Source organism: Archocentrus centrarchus, chromosome 5 (assembly GCF_007364275.1).
Source record: "Archocentrus centrarchus isolate MPI-CPG fArcCen1 chromosome 5, fArcCen1, whole genome shotgun sequence".
Classification (NCBI taxonomy): domain Eukaryota; kingdom Metazoa; phylum Chordata; class Actinopteri; order Cichliformes; family Cichlidae; genus Archocentrus; species Archocentrus centrarchus.
Genome location: NC_044350.1, coordinates 30,081,271 through 30,097,115, shown reverse-complemented (window position 1 = coordinate 30,097,115; position 15,845 = coordinate 30,081,271).

Genomic DNA, 15,845 nt, shown 5'->3' with positions numbered 1-15,845 from the left:
TTCATCTCTGCTACACTTGATGTAACCTAGCACTGACCATGAACACCACAGCTGCTCAGCACCAGTCCAACACAGTGCTTTACTGTAAACTCACCACAGTACAGCAAAGTAACCTGCTGACCCTGCACTAAACTAGTATTTTCATGCAGCCAATTAGAATATATAGTGTTGTGTCTTTTTTTTTTTTTTTTTACATCTTTCTCTATCACAAGTTATTTCTAATTATTTTCTCTCATTCTTGGAAATACTGCAGCTTTAACTTTAGCTAGTGACACTTTGTGTGATAAACCGAACACAAACAGTTTGTGTGTTTGCTGATATTTGTTGAGCTGCATTTGGAGTGACCAAAGGGGGTGGCTGTAGCTCAGTAGGTAGAGCAGGTCACCTACTGATCGGAAGGTCAGTGGTTCGATTCCTGGCTACTCCGGGCTACATGCCAATGTATCCTTGGGCAAGATACTTAACCCCAAGTTGCTCTCCGACCGTCCCGTCGGAGTATGAATGTGTGTGAATGTTAGCTAATTAAAAGCACTTAGCTTAGTAAAACATGGAAGTGCTTGTATGAATGGGAGTGTATGGGTGAATGTAAAACGTGTTGTATAAGCGCTTTGAGTGCTCATACTGAGTAGAAAAGCGCTATATAAGAACTAGTCCATTTACCTCCCATTTTAAAAAGTTACTCCCTTTATGCTTGTTTCTCTTCAGTAGTGCTAGCTAGATGCTGAAGTACCGGAACCACAACTTAGAGACATTTGCACTCATTGCAGCCCACCTGAGCACAGTGCCATAAATGATACATAAATTATGTGGTGTGCCTTTTTCATCTCTTTGTATGCAATACGCCCCAGGGATAGGTAGCAACTTCCCTCAAATGCATTAACCCTAAAGTATCGAGCCTGTTTTGAAAATATAAAGAACAGAAGGTACAGATATTTATGGTAAAATCTAGGAAGTAAAAGTAAAAAGTTGTCAGAAAAATACATACTTAAGTAAAGTGCAGATACTAATTCTATTTAAGTGCAGTCATGAAGTATTTCTAATTCCTTGCTTCCCACCTCTGCCAGCTGAGGATCTGCTGGGAAAGTGGGTCTAAAATCCTCTATGGATTGGTCACAAAACACTGCAGAGAGCTCTTTGTGAAGATGTCACACATTTAGTGAGCTCAGTGACGGGAGACGTCCCCCAAGGTTTATGCACATGCAAAAATAGCATGTTTGACTGACAGGCCAAAATACAACCAGGGATTTCCACCCAGAGCCGTGATTTACATATTAAAGTAAGATATCACCCCACAAAAGTGGGTGAAGGTTTGGCAGTAAATACTACAGAAACCGTATATACATGTTTTTAAGACAAGCGGCACAGTTTTCCTGCATTACATGTAGCTTTCAGTGTTTATGAGGACATATCGACGTGAGAAATGAACTGTAATCTGCTGATGCAGGGATGTGGAAGTCACATGAAGCCTGCTGACCTTGTCCTGTACCAAACAGACACACTGATTGACAGAGATTTCTGTCTGCCAGCTGCCTCCCAGCTGAAGTAAAATAATGTCTCTTCTGTACTGGAACAAGAAGTGTCTTAGCATATTACATCATCAAGAAGGAAGATTTAAGGATGTGAGGACAGTTAAAAACTGCCATAAACATATATAGAAGATGAAGGCATCATCAGGGTCTAAGCCAATTAAGGGTTTAGCAGGTTCTTAAACCTAGAGTCTTTCTAATAATCAGGGGCCCCTCTTTTTGCAAAAGAGTGTTCAATTGTATTAAAAACATATATTTTCCTATTTGTTCTATGACTTTTGGAGAAGCTGTCCTACTGAGTTATGTTCTCAGTTGCTAATACAACAACAAAATCGAAATATGGTCCCTTCTAAGTAAAATAGACAAAGCTTTAGGACTACCTTGGAACTGACAAGTTACTAATATATGTGTGCAGTTTCCTCTGCGTCTCAGTCAGATCCACCCCTCACTCCTGGCATCTGGTTTTCAAAAAACCAAGAGGCACAAGTCAAGGTTTCAAAGCAGTATTTCAGAACCTCGGAGTGATGCCATGCTGGCTATGCCCATCTTTTACATATAGTTTATGTCAACCACTCATATCACAGGAACCCACCACCACGTTTTTGTGTTATGACACTCCAGAGACGAATAACTGCTAATGTGTCAACCAGCGGTCAGCTTAATAAAACTGGCCACGTCTGAGGGCAGGGTTTTATTCATGTTTTAACCCCACCATATATCATCAGCTGTGTTTTGATTTCTCTTTTCAGCTGCAAATATGAAGGAATTCCCCTTGAGCATGCAGCACGCAAGTCCTAAGTGATTTTTGTTGCAGGCCTGTCAGCACAAATGAATCGCCAAGATAGTAACTGTATTTTCAAGCGGCTCAAATGTCAATTGCAAATATTTCTGAAGTAGTATTTTGCAGCACTTTCGCATTCTCGAGCATCTTGGCATAGAGCTGTTTTGTCATGTCCACAGCTGCACACTGCACATCATCATTAATGTGTCCTCGGCACAAGTTCAGGGGTCAAGAAGTCCAGCTGAGAGATGGCTTGAAATGATGACATCATTAGCTTAGTGCCACTGGGCAGCGTGATGGCAGGCAGAGGGTACGCAAGGTGGCACTGCAGGGTGGCAGGACAAAAATAACACAAGTGTAAATTTCTGCTATGCCCTCTTGGCCAACGGAAACATGCTCGCGTTCTCCATCTAGCACTTTGCTATCACCTCATGTCTGGCAGTGGACACTAGAAGTGGACACTCAGCCTGATCTCACAAAATAAATTCTGTTGTGTCCAAGAGGGGGTGTTGAATCCAAGGTTAACAGTATTTGTGTTGGCATGAAATTAGTGCTTCTGTTTCAAGTGTATCCAGAAGATGATGAAATTAGACAGGGCACTCTGCATCAGATCACTCAGACAGAATGCATAATTTCATTCAAAGGCACATTAACTTTGAGGCAGCTAATGAAAGAGATGGAAACACAGAGACGGAGACAGTTTCAATTGGTTCAAGCGGGCGGAGATAGTTGCCAAGGAGATAAGTCGTGAGTGTGAGGTGTGACTTCTGCGTCACAGATTTTTTAAAAATATAATTCTCCTTCCTCTTTAATGCGTCTCAGTCCTTCGTTCGTACGTCAGATATAATGTTTCCGCCCCTCGCAACCCCCCACAAACACAGAGTGGGTGGGGGTGGGGGTCAGACAAGGTGGCGGCCTTGTCTGTTTTCCTTTTCCCAAGATCACCATCAAAGTCATGGCTTCACATCTGAGGAGTGAAGGGAAAATATTTTTGACTGTCACATCTCCCTCCTGTTCACAACTAGTCAGCAAGTGTGAGGATGTTCTGTCAGCGCATACCATTCTCAGCATGCACGCGCGCGCACACGCACACACTGGAGGAGAGAGATGACATTTGCGCCATGTGCAACATTTCAGCATTTCCCTAAATCAGCCATGGAAGCCATATTTAGAGGTGGTGAAAGGATTTAGGATGACATTTTGATTTTACCTTAATTATTGGGCAGGGTGTTGCATGGCTGCATGTACGCGTAGTCGAGCTATGCACACATGCTGACTGGCATGCATAAATAAATACTGCATATTTATACCTTCCCCCAGTGCTATGTGCTGCCCCGTTACATAAGAAAGGACACAAACATTTTTACCCTCGTTAAGGGTCTATAATTTACAATATCCCTGCCACATGACCTTGTATGTTATTACTAATATGCTTGACACAGCTTATTTTTACTGTTTTGTCACTCTGTATGTAGGTTTGGGCACTTTGCTAATATTTGACATTATCAAACAGATTGTACAAACGGTCATAACCAACCCACCTTTCTGTTTTACTCTCTTGAACTAACATTGATTTACTTTACTTTACTGTCTTTTACTGTAATTTTCCAGTCATTGCTGCTTCCCTGAACGTCCATTAAAGCAAACAATAAAATAAAATCAGTGTCTGCTGAACGTTTGTTATGCTGTCCAGATTTCAATTTATCTTTGAAGGCAAGCACGCAGACTAGCTTGTAAATCCTTGTAAGGCACATCCGGATGACGATGGGGGTGCCATCATACTCCAGGCTGCTCTTTGTTTGTGGCAGCAGGGAAATCCAGAAGATGTAGTTCCCACATCCCAGCCCAACCGGTCGCGGCAGATGACTGCCCCTCCCTGAGCCTGGTTCTGCTGGAGGTTTCTTCCTGTTAAAAGGGAGTTTTTCCTTTCCACTGTCGCCAAGTGCTTGCTCATAGGGGGTCGTTTTGACTGTTGGGTTTTTTCTGTATTATTGTAGGGTCTTTACCCACAATACAAAGCGCCTTGAGGCGACAGTTTGTTGTGATTTGGCGCTATATAAATAAAATTGAATTGAATTGAATTGAATTGAATTGAATTGAATTGAATATTGAATTGAATCTCCAGGACCTTTGCTGCTGATCTGTGTGACTGTAATTAGTGGTGAGAAGTGAACCTACACCACTTGCTGCATTTGCTTTAGAATAAGTGAATTATGTTCAGAAATAAATGATTGGACTTTATACTATGAAATATTGACTCTATGCAGACATTCAAATACAGATGTTTATCACCCACATCATTATCATCTTCAAGTTAACTTCTGTTAATACATTTAGTTTGGTTTGGTTTAATTAACACTGTTCCAATGCACTTTATGGCACTACAGCGTATTCACGCATATATAGTTTTTATTTATTAAATTCATTAATATTATTTAACCTCCTGAGACCCTGCGTCCACATATGGGGACATTACATTTTGGCTTTGCTGTACCTTATACTTCATTCTGCTCAATAGTGTTTTATACTTTCTTAAGTCATGTTGTTTTTGTTGTGTTATGCTATAAAATAATCCCTTTGTCCACATCTGAGGACTTTTTTTTTTTTCCATTAAAGTATGTAACAACCATGTAACAAAATACAACTTCAAAGAGGCAGCTTAGTTTATATACATATCATATACATTTTGAATACTGATGCACAAACACGCAAACGTGCAGCGTGACAGTAAAGACACATGTTGCAAAAACAGGGTGGAAAACAAAGGACACGGGACCGGAAGGGACGCAGCAGCGATCCTCATTAGTAGACAAGTCACTGATCCACGCAGGCTGAGACGCTGTACACGACAGATCACAAAATGCCCAACCCCTGCTGCTCCCTCCATTCAAAGTCCTCGTGATTTGAACTTCAATGAAGAAAAAACTCAGTTCAGGGAGACAAATGTCCCCATCAATTCTCCTCCAATCTAATGGATGTCTCAAAGGGAGCCACAGCAAGGAGTTTCGCAATCATTCATCCCTCCCTCCCTTATCATTCACAACACCTTCCTGCCTGGCAAATGTCAGCGTGTCATAGCCTAACCTAACTCTGTAGTGCACGTGTGTGTTATATGTGTCGTGTGTGTGTGTGTGCATAGTGCATCGAGACATCTGAGTGTGAGATGGATTGAAGCAGTGATGTGGAGGCAGCAGGATAGTGAGGGTAGAGAGGACAGCTACCGTGAAACGTCTCCCTGTGCCTGTATTAGTCAAAGCAATTCCATCTATCATCCCCGTCTCCACTCCTCACCCCCTTGACTCAATTGTCATTCTGCCCTGAAGAGTGTGATGGATAGATTCCACTTGCTGTTTATTCCAACGCTATGGGAAAAAAATACACAGCCCTGTTTCACAACACTTTAACAAATTTTGTGATTGTTTGATTTCACCTTCTCGAAGTACTCGGTGAGTCTGGTTTAGCACAACACAACATTTCAGGAAACTTTGTTTAAAAAGTCAATACAAATGTGAGAATGTGCTTTACAAGCAAACTGCCTAAATGAAAAAAAAAAAACATGTAGATTAACTCATAATCCCTCTAGAATGGTGGAATAAATATTCTGGCCCAGGATATGCTTGCAAGTTTAAATTCTTGGTTGATTAAAGGTTCTTTTAAAAGTAGCTAATTGTCTTATTCCAAAGTTTGTCAAAGTATTACATATGTCCTGAATCAAATTGTACACTTTTATGCACAAAATGTTTAAATAAAATTTATTTTTTAATAAATGATACTACATTATGTGAAACTCACCATAACTGTAACCAACCAAAGACTGTATATAAAGATTCATGTAGTTTCTAGAACTGAAAAGTAAAACCAACGTAGGACCCTTCAACCTGAAGTGCTTTTAATGGCCAGCAGGGGTCGACTCCTAGTCCTCTAAATTAGTGGTTTTCAAAAAATGAGGTACAGATCAGTATTATATGCCAACAAAAAGACAGTAAACATTGTGCAAATCCAATGCTAAATGGGAAACGATAAAACCCCAAATCCAAAGAAGTTGGGAAACTCTGCAAAATGTAAATAAAGCAGAATGATTGCAAATCTCATAAATCTAGATTTTATTCACAGTAAAATACAGAAAACATCCATCCATCCATCCATCCATTCTCTTCCGCTTATCCAGGGCCGGGTCACGGGAGCAGGAGCCTAAGCAGAGAAGCCCAGGTTTCCCTCTCCCCAGCCACCACCTCCAGCTCATCCGGAGGGACCCCAAGGCGTTCCCAGGCCAGCCGAGAGATATAATCTCCCCAGCGGGTCCTGGGTCTACCTCCTGGTGGGACATGCCCAGAACACCTCACCCAAGAGGCGGCCAGGAGGCATCCTATTCAGATGCCCGAGCCACCTCAATTGGCTCCTTTCAATGTGGAGGAGCAGAGGCTCTACTCTGAGCCCCTCCCGGATGGCTGCACTCCTCACCTTATCTCTAAGGGAGAGGCCAGCCACCCTTCGAAGGAAACTCATTTCTGCCGCTTGTATTCGCGATCTTATTCTTTCGGTCACTACCCAAAGCTCGTGACCATAGGTGAGGTTAGGAACGTAGATCGACCGGTAAATCGAGAGCTTCGCTTTTACACTAAGCTCCCTCTTCACCATGACAGACCGGTGCAGCGTCCACATCACTGCAGAAGCCACCCTGATTCGCCTGTCGATCTCCCGCTCCCTTCTCCCGTCACTCGTGAACAAGACCCCGAGATACTTGAACTCCTCCACTTGGGGCAGGAACTTGTCCCTGAGCCGGAGAGGGCACTCCACCCTTTTCTGGCTGAGGACCATGGCCTCAGACTTAGAGGTGCTGATCTCATGCCAGCCGCTTCACACTCGCTGCGAACCATTCCACTGCGAGCTGGAGGCCACCCCCTGATGAAGCCAACAGGACCTCATCAGCTGCAAAGAGCAGAGATGAGACTCTGAGGCCACCAAGGAAGAAGCCTTCCCCCACCTGGCTATTCCTAGAAATTCTGTCCATAAAAATTATGAACAGAATCTGTGACAAAGGCAGCCCTGACGGAGTCCAACACCCACAGGAATGAATCCGACTTATTACCAACTATACGGACCAGAGCTCTCGCTGCGGTTGTACAGAGACTGAGACCCCATACTCCCGCAGGACCTCCCACAGGATGCCCCGAGGGACACGGTCCCTTCTCCAAGTCCTCAAAGCACATGTAGACTGGTTGGACAAACTCCCATGCACACTCGAATATCCTTGAGAGGATAAAGAGCTGGTCCAGCGTTCCACGACCAGGATGAAAACCGCATTGTTCCTCCTGGATCCGAGGTTCAACTAACGGGCGGACCCTCCTTTCCAGCACCCTGGCATAGACCTTACCGGGGAGGCTGAGGAGTGTGATCCCTCGAAAGTTGGAGCACACCCTCTGGTCTCCCTTCTTAAAGATGGGGACCACTACCCTGGTCTGCCAATCCAATGGCACTGCCCCAGATCTCCACACGATGTTGCAGATGCATGTCAACCAAGACAGCCCTACAACATCCAGAGCCTTCAGGAACTCAGGGCGAATCTCGTCCACCAGAGTCCTGCTAATGACTTCTATATTTGACTCAGGTGTGTTGAAGCAGAGACACATCTAAAACCTGCAGGACACCGGCTCTTGAGGCCTGGAGTTGGCCACCCCTGGACTATAGCCTCAGTTGAAGTTAGCAGCACCCCACCCGCACTATAAACCGTGTGAGTGGAGCACCGCTCCCCTCCTGAGTCGCGTGACGGTTTGCTAGAATCACTTCGATGCTGTCCGAAAGTCTTTTTCCATAGCCTCACCAAACTCCTCTCACACCCAAGTTTTTGCTTCGGCCACTGCCCGAGCTGCGTTCCACTTGGCCAGCCGATACCTGTCAGCTGCCTCCGGAGTCCCACAGACTAACCAAGCCCGATAGGACTCCTCCTTCAGCTTGATGGCTCCCTTCACCTCCGGTGACCACCATCTGATTCGGGGGTTACCACCACGACAGGCACCAACCACCTTGCAGCCACAGCTCTGAGCAGCAGCCTCAACAATGGAGGTGCGGAACATGGTCCATTCGGACTCAATGTCCTCAGCCCCCCTCGGAATGCTGTTGAAGTTCTGCCGGAGGTGGGACTTGAAGATCTCCCGGACTGGGGCTTCTGCCAGGCATTCCCAGCGCACCCTCACAATATGTTTAGGTGCGCCAGGTCTGTCCAGCATCTTCCCCCGCCACCTGATTCAACTCGCCACCAGGTGGTGATCAGTTGACCGCTCAGCTCCTCTCTTCACCCGAGTGTCCAGAACATATGGCTGCAGATCTGTTGATACGATTACAAAATCGATCATCGACCTGCGACCTAGGGTATCCTGGTCCCATGTGCACTTATGGACATCCTTATCAACATCCGTCATCAACTCGTGGGGTCAATAAAAGCCATTTTTGAGTGTAGAGTGTAGCATTCTTGATGCTTCTCTGATGACAAGGGGAAATCTGAAAAGTTAATCTTCACAATTCTTATATTGTGCTGAGATATTCATCTTAATCCAGGACCTGGTGATGATCAAATAGAGAAGGGCTCTGTTTGTCACCAGGCCCATCAAACACCATCCACCTGCTCTCCGTGGATTCATCTCTTCAAACGCAGTGACTCCTGAACCTTTATCATCAGGTCAGATATATGCTATCAACACACACTCTGGCAGCCACATAATAATCTGTCCAAAACCAGAAGAATTAAAGGGGACTCTACTGTAAACAGGCTCCAGGGCACATGGCTCACTTACAGAGAAGCCTGCAATGCTAAAAATACAGACTGTAAGTCATGCTAAAGTACTTTGGGACCCGAAAATCAAACCAAGTAGAGTAGAAAACTGTTGCATAAGAACCAGTCTATCATATTATCTATTATAACAGCATGGCTTTATAGTAGAAGTGTCTGCGTGTTGAACTGGCCTTCCTGCACTCCCAACTCTTCACCAATTTTAAACATTGTAGCACACATCAATTAAAAACCAAAAATATATCAAGAAGACCCGGACGTGTTGTAAGCAGCTAGAATCTACCCCCCCCCCCCCCCCCCCCCCCCCCCCCCCCCCCCCCCCCCCCCCCCCCCCCCCCCCCCCCCCCCCCCCCCCCCCCCCCCCCCCCCCCCCCCCCCCCCCCCCCCCCCCCCCCCCCCCCCCCCCCCCCCCCCCCCCCCCCCCCCCCCCCCCCCCCCCCCCCCCCCCCCCCCCCCCCCCCCCCCCCCCCCCCCCCCCCCCCCCCCCCCCCCCCCCCCCCCCCCCAAAAAAATAATGATGCACATATTAATATTTTTTACTCAAACAATTATAAATTTAGGTACAGAAAAATGTTTAAAAACAAATTCAGCTTACATCAGCTATCCCTTACAATAATATTCAAGGCCCCTCTAGGCATCAGTAAATAATATCGTGTACATAATCACACATCATTCATCTGTACTCATGAGCAGATGGGATGGTGTGGCTGACATGATGGTGATATCTTCCAATCAATCATTTTTAGAACTGTAGTGATAACTGCTATAATGTCACATGGGAGGAGAGTAAAGGTGAGCTATGACCTTCCCTGGATTACATACAGACACAGTAATCTGTTGCGACTGGAGGACACACCTCACTGCACCTTAAATTATTCCTTCAGTGTCTCTCCTGCTGACCAGAGATCAGAAGCAAAGATATTACTTTGGTGCTGCTGGCATTTATCAGCCTGCTTTGACTCAAGTCCCGTATGCCTGTTGTTTCTCCTTCCAGCCCAATTTCTTTCATTTTTTTGTTGACAAATTTCATCAGCTTAGACAAGACAACAGTGGATAAGCTGGAACGTTGTCTGTTTGAACCATTCAGGCAGAAATGTTCGCACTCTCTTTGCAAGCTGCACAAAATAGAGGAAAATTGCAAGTCTCTCTCGACAGGCGGAGACCTTGGAGGGGAATTCGTCCTCCAGATCGTGACACTGGTTGACCGGTTGTCAAACACTGCCCCCATGTGGAGAAATGTGCAGCTGATTATCCACAGACACCCCTTTAAAGGTTGGAAAAATCATATTTCAGTGTTTGATAGTGGATCCTTCTGTATTAGTACATATATGTACTAATATGTATATAATGTAAGACCCCGTGCTTATGTATGTGCGCTCAATGTCATAAAATGGAAATATTTTGTAGGATTTTGGCCTCATTTCATGCACACTCCCCCAGATTAAATCTGACATATTTGGTATATTGGAAATTTTATGACTTCCTCTCTAACTTATGGATCTGTGGGCTTGCGGTGTGTAGCCGTAAAGCATTAGTTTGTGGTGACTGATATATTGGCAGGCCACAGTATATTTCAGCATATTTGCAGAGTTGTGTATATTTCCTGGATGAACAGTCATCCTTACCCGAGCGTTTTCACTCAGATATGTTTTGAAGTGTGTCATGTGATCTTCAGCTGACTGTCAGAGATTTGGCTTTTAAGATCTTTGCTGAAATCAAGCCACACATCAGCCACAAGAAAGGCCGGGTCTTTGTCGTGGTTTCAGCGTGAGAAACGTCAAAGAGCTGTTTAAAGAAGGTTGAAAGACAGACTTATCTTTGTTTTCCATGAGTCAAACAAGTGTCCACCAATCAAATGTTTTCTTTTGTTTGTTTTGTTTTGTTTTTTTTCCTCTCTGTTTCCACGAACACAGATCAGAGAACGAGCAAAGAGAAAGCACATGTGTACCCTGCTAGATGTCCTTCAGTGAGACATGGGCTGAGTTTGTGGGGGGAGTGCTCGGGTTTGTTGGATGGATTTTGGCTGCTGAACAATGTGGGCTTTGATTCCATTGGAATTCATGCATGTGTGGATCAACTCTTGAATGAAAAACAGTAATATTAGGTATAGCATTTGATGGCTGCACTGTGACTCTAAGTAAGAATGCACCATATCGTGAGAATTTAAAAAGCCACTTATTCTCTAAAGGAATCATGAGTCATCTGTAGTTCCCTAATAAACATTGATAAATTGGCTTAATGGCAGATAAAGATGACTTTATAAAGAACCTGCTTGGAGATACTGTCTCAGTGAATCATTGGTTTATAATTATCCATATATAAATTTAACTTCTTTCTTCAATAGCTGTTCCTGCTTAACAGTTATCCAAACACAGAGAAGCACAAAACAGCAGCTGCTCATTCATCATTGATTACTTTCAGTTTAATTAAGTGCTTAGTAGTTATGCAGCAATTCCTAAATACTGTCATTACTTCACTGTTAACTATTATTTATACGTCCTCTCGCATCACTCAACAAGTAGCAGCAAACCTCTGAGAATTATTAAGTATGATGCTTCACTCTGTGAAGTAAAAATAGCAAATTATTAGTAATTTATGAGTAGTGATTAGAGATGAAATCAAATCAAAGTTTATTTGTCACATACATGGTCATACAAGGTACAGTTAGCAGTGAAATGCTTTGATGACTGCTCTTACACATTAACACGAACATGAAAGATATAAATAGAATAGTTTACAAATATAATCAAAATGTAGTCAAAAAATATACACCAAGATAAAATGAAAGTAGAACAAACTATAAAAATAAAACTATAAAAAAATAACAAAAGTAGACTAAAGAAAATATAGTCAAAAAATATATCAAAATATAATAAAATAATACACTAAAACAGGGTATGTTGAGGGAGGGAGAGTAGGGTGCATAATATAGTGCAAATAATACAGTGAAATAGCATGACAATATCAGTAACAATTCTTGAAAATGTGGAAATTAGTCAACTTTTATGGACAATTATGTACTAATTATTACCCAATGATTCACTATTTCCCAAGAAATATCATCATCTACTCTACAGACCTGGATCTGAAGTTATTTGAGATCTACTGAAGAATGAGTCATTAATTATAAGCCCCCCCCCCCCCCCCCCCCCGTTCCTCACCTGTTCTTTCTTAACTAAGCTGTTCTTGATCATTTATATATAAATTTAAAATATAATTTTGAGTGCACGTGTTAAGACTGTACGAACTAAAGCAACATCATGCCTTTGAATGTGAGAGACTCTCTAATAGTAGCACTCAGACTGATTGTGGGACTGTCCTTGTTACTGTGGCCAAGTGGAACTCCGGATCACTCAGTTTTTGTGTAACAAATTCTAACACTAGAGGGTGCACCAAGAGAGCGGAGGGGTCAAGAAATACCATTTCCATGACTGTCCATTTATGCATTCATGGAAATGGTATTTCCATGAATGCATAAATGGACAGTAGCTCGGTAAACTTGCCACAATAACTAATCATCGTTTTCATTTAAACAGCCTGAGATTTAATAATTCCTGCATATTTACTTGAATGTGCACTTTTGTCACTGCTGCATATTTTTCTACATTAAGTCCAGTTTTTGAATGATTATGAAATTAAATCTGGTATTTATTTTAGATGCTTCATTTTCTAACTGCAACATGACTATTTGTGCATTTGCCCTGCAAACAGTGGACTGACCCTTCCTTGACCTCATGTTCACAGACTGACAGGTGAGCTTTTCATGGAACATTTGATGTAATATCATCGAAATGTTTCGAAACAAGAATCTCGTTTCATTTTTTTTTAAATACCAGCTGAAATCAAATTGCTGGCTGTAGCCTCACAGTTTTGTCAGTAAAGCTGATTAAATCAAACCTGTGCTGAGCCTTTTTTGTTGATTACATTTCTTCATCCTCTCGAGCATTACTCCCAACAATGTCACAGCCCTGAGTACCTGCAGTTCTTCTTTCTAGCAGCTCATTTCACTCACATTTATTCAGTCACACGGGAACGTGTAATCACTGAAATCAGCTCTGGTGGTGATTGGATGGGATGAAAACCTGTCGACTCTCCGGTCTCCGCAGCAAATGGTGATGAACAATTGCACTTTGTTGATCTATGTTCCCATTTCTTGCTTTTTCTTTTTCTTTTGAATCCTTGTTGTGTGGAATGTGCCATATAAAAAAAAAAAGTTAAATTATTTGCAATAATAATATTCAGGCATACAGATGAGGAAAAGCCCTTCTGTGTTTCTCCTGTTGATATTAGGAGTATCTGCGATTTTTACCTGGACTTCATGTTTGCCTGAAAATAAATAACTTTTTGTTTGATCCAGAGCTGAATGAGATCCTCAAATCCTGTCAATGTGGCAGTCATCCTAAACTGACTATTGAGAGCACAAAGGAGAAGCAATATAATGCAATTCTTTATCTCTGCCACTAGATGGGGCTCTGGCTCTTTCTTTTAAAGCTTTCAAGAGTGCAAGAATTCCCTTAATATCCCACAGGACAAATACTAACCCCAAACTATGAACTTATTAACAATAGACTGTGAGATATTGTTTGCTATCTCTTTAAAATTTTAAGTCATATAAAATGAACCAATGCATAGCAGAGGAATATATTGCCATGATTTATATTGCCATGTAGGTCAGACATTCTAAGCTCCTCTGAGTCATGCCTTCATGCTTTGCTCCCTTCGCATGCTGGAGGCAGACATGAAGCTCAGCCTGAAACTCAGTGAGCATTTCTGCAAGAGGGAAAGATATCCCCTTTGGTTCTGCCCGACACGATGTGGCATCTGTGGGTTGTGTAACTCAAGTGGAAGGGAATTAAGAAGAAAAGCGGTTCAGCAGTCACCCAGAGTTCACATGTCTCTCTCTGTGTGTTTCAGTGAAAATTTAGAATTTACACTTTGATGTTGGTGCTCTGCAGCCACACAAATGTCACTCCATCATTGCATGTATTAATTATGGCGTCTAATTATCTTTTTAAATATGGATATGCATATCATTATTAAGTAAGTAAAATCTGTTTATTTGCTGTCAGATTCAGTTTGCAAACTCTCCTCACCTGCAGTGGACGATGGAAAACCTGGCACATTGTGGTAGATGTTTTCTACTGTCCGTGTAATTCTTATTGTGTTTGTCTCGCTGCTTTTATTGGATTTTAGTGTTTTTCATTTTTCTGAATGCTCTTAATGCGTGTGCAGCAGTACTCGCTTAAACCAAGCCAAATTTCTCCCACGGGAGACAAATACAGAACCTGGAGCCTTGAACCGTCCCTGGTTTTGAATTTTATGCCTTGCCAACTTCACATCATTAATACTGATAACAAAACTGTTACTTTTGAAAAAGCTTCTGTTTAAATGTTGCTTAAAGTTTCCTGCTAAGCCATAGCACTGTGCAAATGTGGCTTTTATTTAGAACCAAGGTTCTTGCAAGGTTCACATTAACCTCTCAGTCTTATTTACTGTACCTGCTGGTCCGTATTAAGCAGAGTCCAGTTAGAGCTGGATGTAATTTGCCAAAGCCCAGGCCCAGATGTCCAGATTTTTTGGACACATTAATTCATCAATCCAGACAAAGGGTCTAAGCAGTCTGTGCTGCATTAGCCACTGTCTCATAACTCTCTTAAAACCTGGCTCCTGGGGTCAAACTTTTGAGCTTCTTGCCAATTAAGGGCAGTTGTATGGTAAGCAGATCCATTCCTCCTGTGCCCGCAGGAATCACTATGTCTTATTTCATTCTAATTCCACTTTCCATCATGTTTCAGGAGCGGGACATGATGGAAATGGATTGTGACAGTTCTGACCCATTTGGAGGTCTTTCGACACAACTTGAACGGGTGAACTCTTCCTCCCTCGCTCACGCGGGCCTTAATGTCCTTGGTGGCCACATACAATTTTTCATCTCACAGCCAACATTATGGAAAATTTGCAGCAATCTCCTGCTTCCAAATCTGTCTGCTTAGCGGGGACGTTTTCCGCAGAACGAACACGCCGGACGGCAACTCGCGTGAATGTTCAGAAAACCTGGAAAACATTCCTGCGTTAGGTTGTGCATGTGCCAGTTCTGAATGTGTTTTATGTTTTTTATGCTTTAATGCTTCTTGGTAATCTTTCATGCATGTTTAGTTATTGGTCTTGTATAACTTTCTTTGTCTCTTTTGACATCTGGACTAAGATCTTTATTAAGAACTTTCCCAGCTGCTGGCTAGATGATTTCATATGAAGTGAAAACCCAATCAAAGTTATAAAGTTACTCTTTTCTGGTTTGTTTGGCCCAGACTTTATTCCAGATGTTCAACTGCATTTTTTTATTTATTTTTTTTTGTGAACCTACTGAACTGATTTTAACTGACTAACTGGTTCACCATCAGTTACTGCTATTTCATTTCAAACAGAGCTTTAATGTTGCGTACTACAAGTATTCTGAACTGTCTCAGTGTTTTGGCGACCGGCTCGTGAGGAATATCTGGGCTAGCTGTTCACAGGAAAATAGATTGAGTGGAAAATAGATTCAAATTCTTCCCAATCCGACTGTATTCCCACTGGATGCATTTTAAAATGCTGTGTTAAATTTAAAGTAGTTATAATTACACACAGAAATTGATCAATGAATGACAAACGTTTCAAACTGCAATCAAAGGTATTAAACTCTCTTATGCACAAATGGCAGAAAATATATGAGCAATTTAATTTCATACACATGAAGCAAATCCCTGGTTAT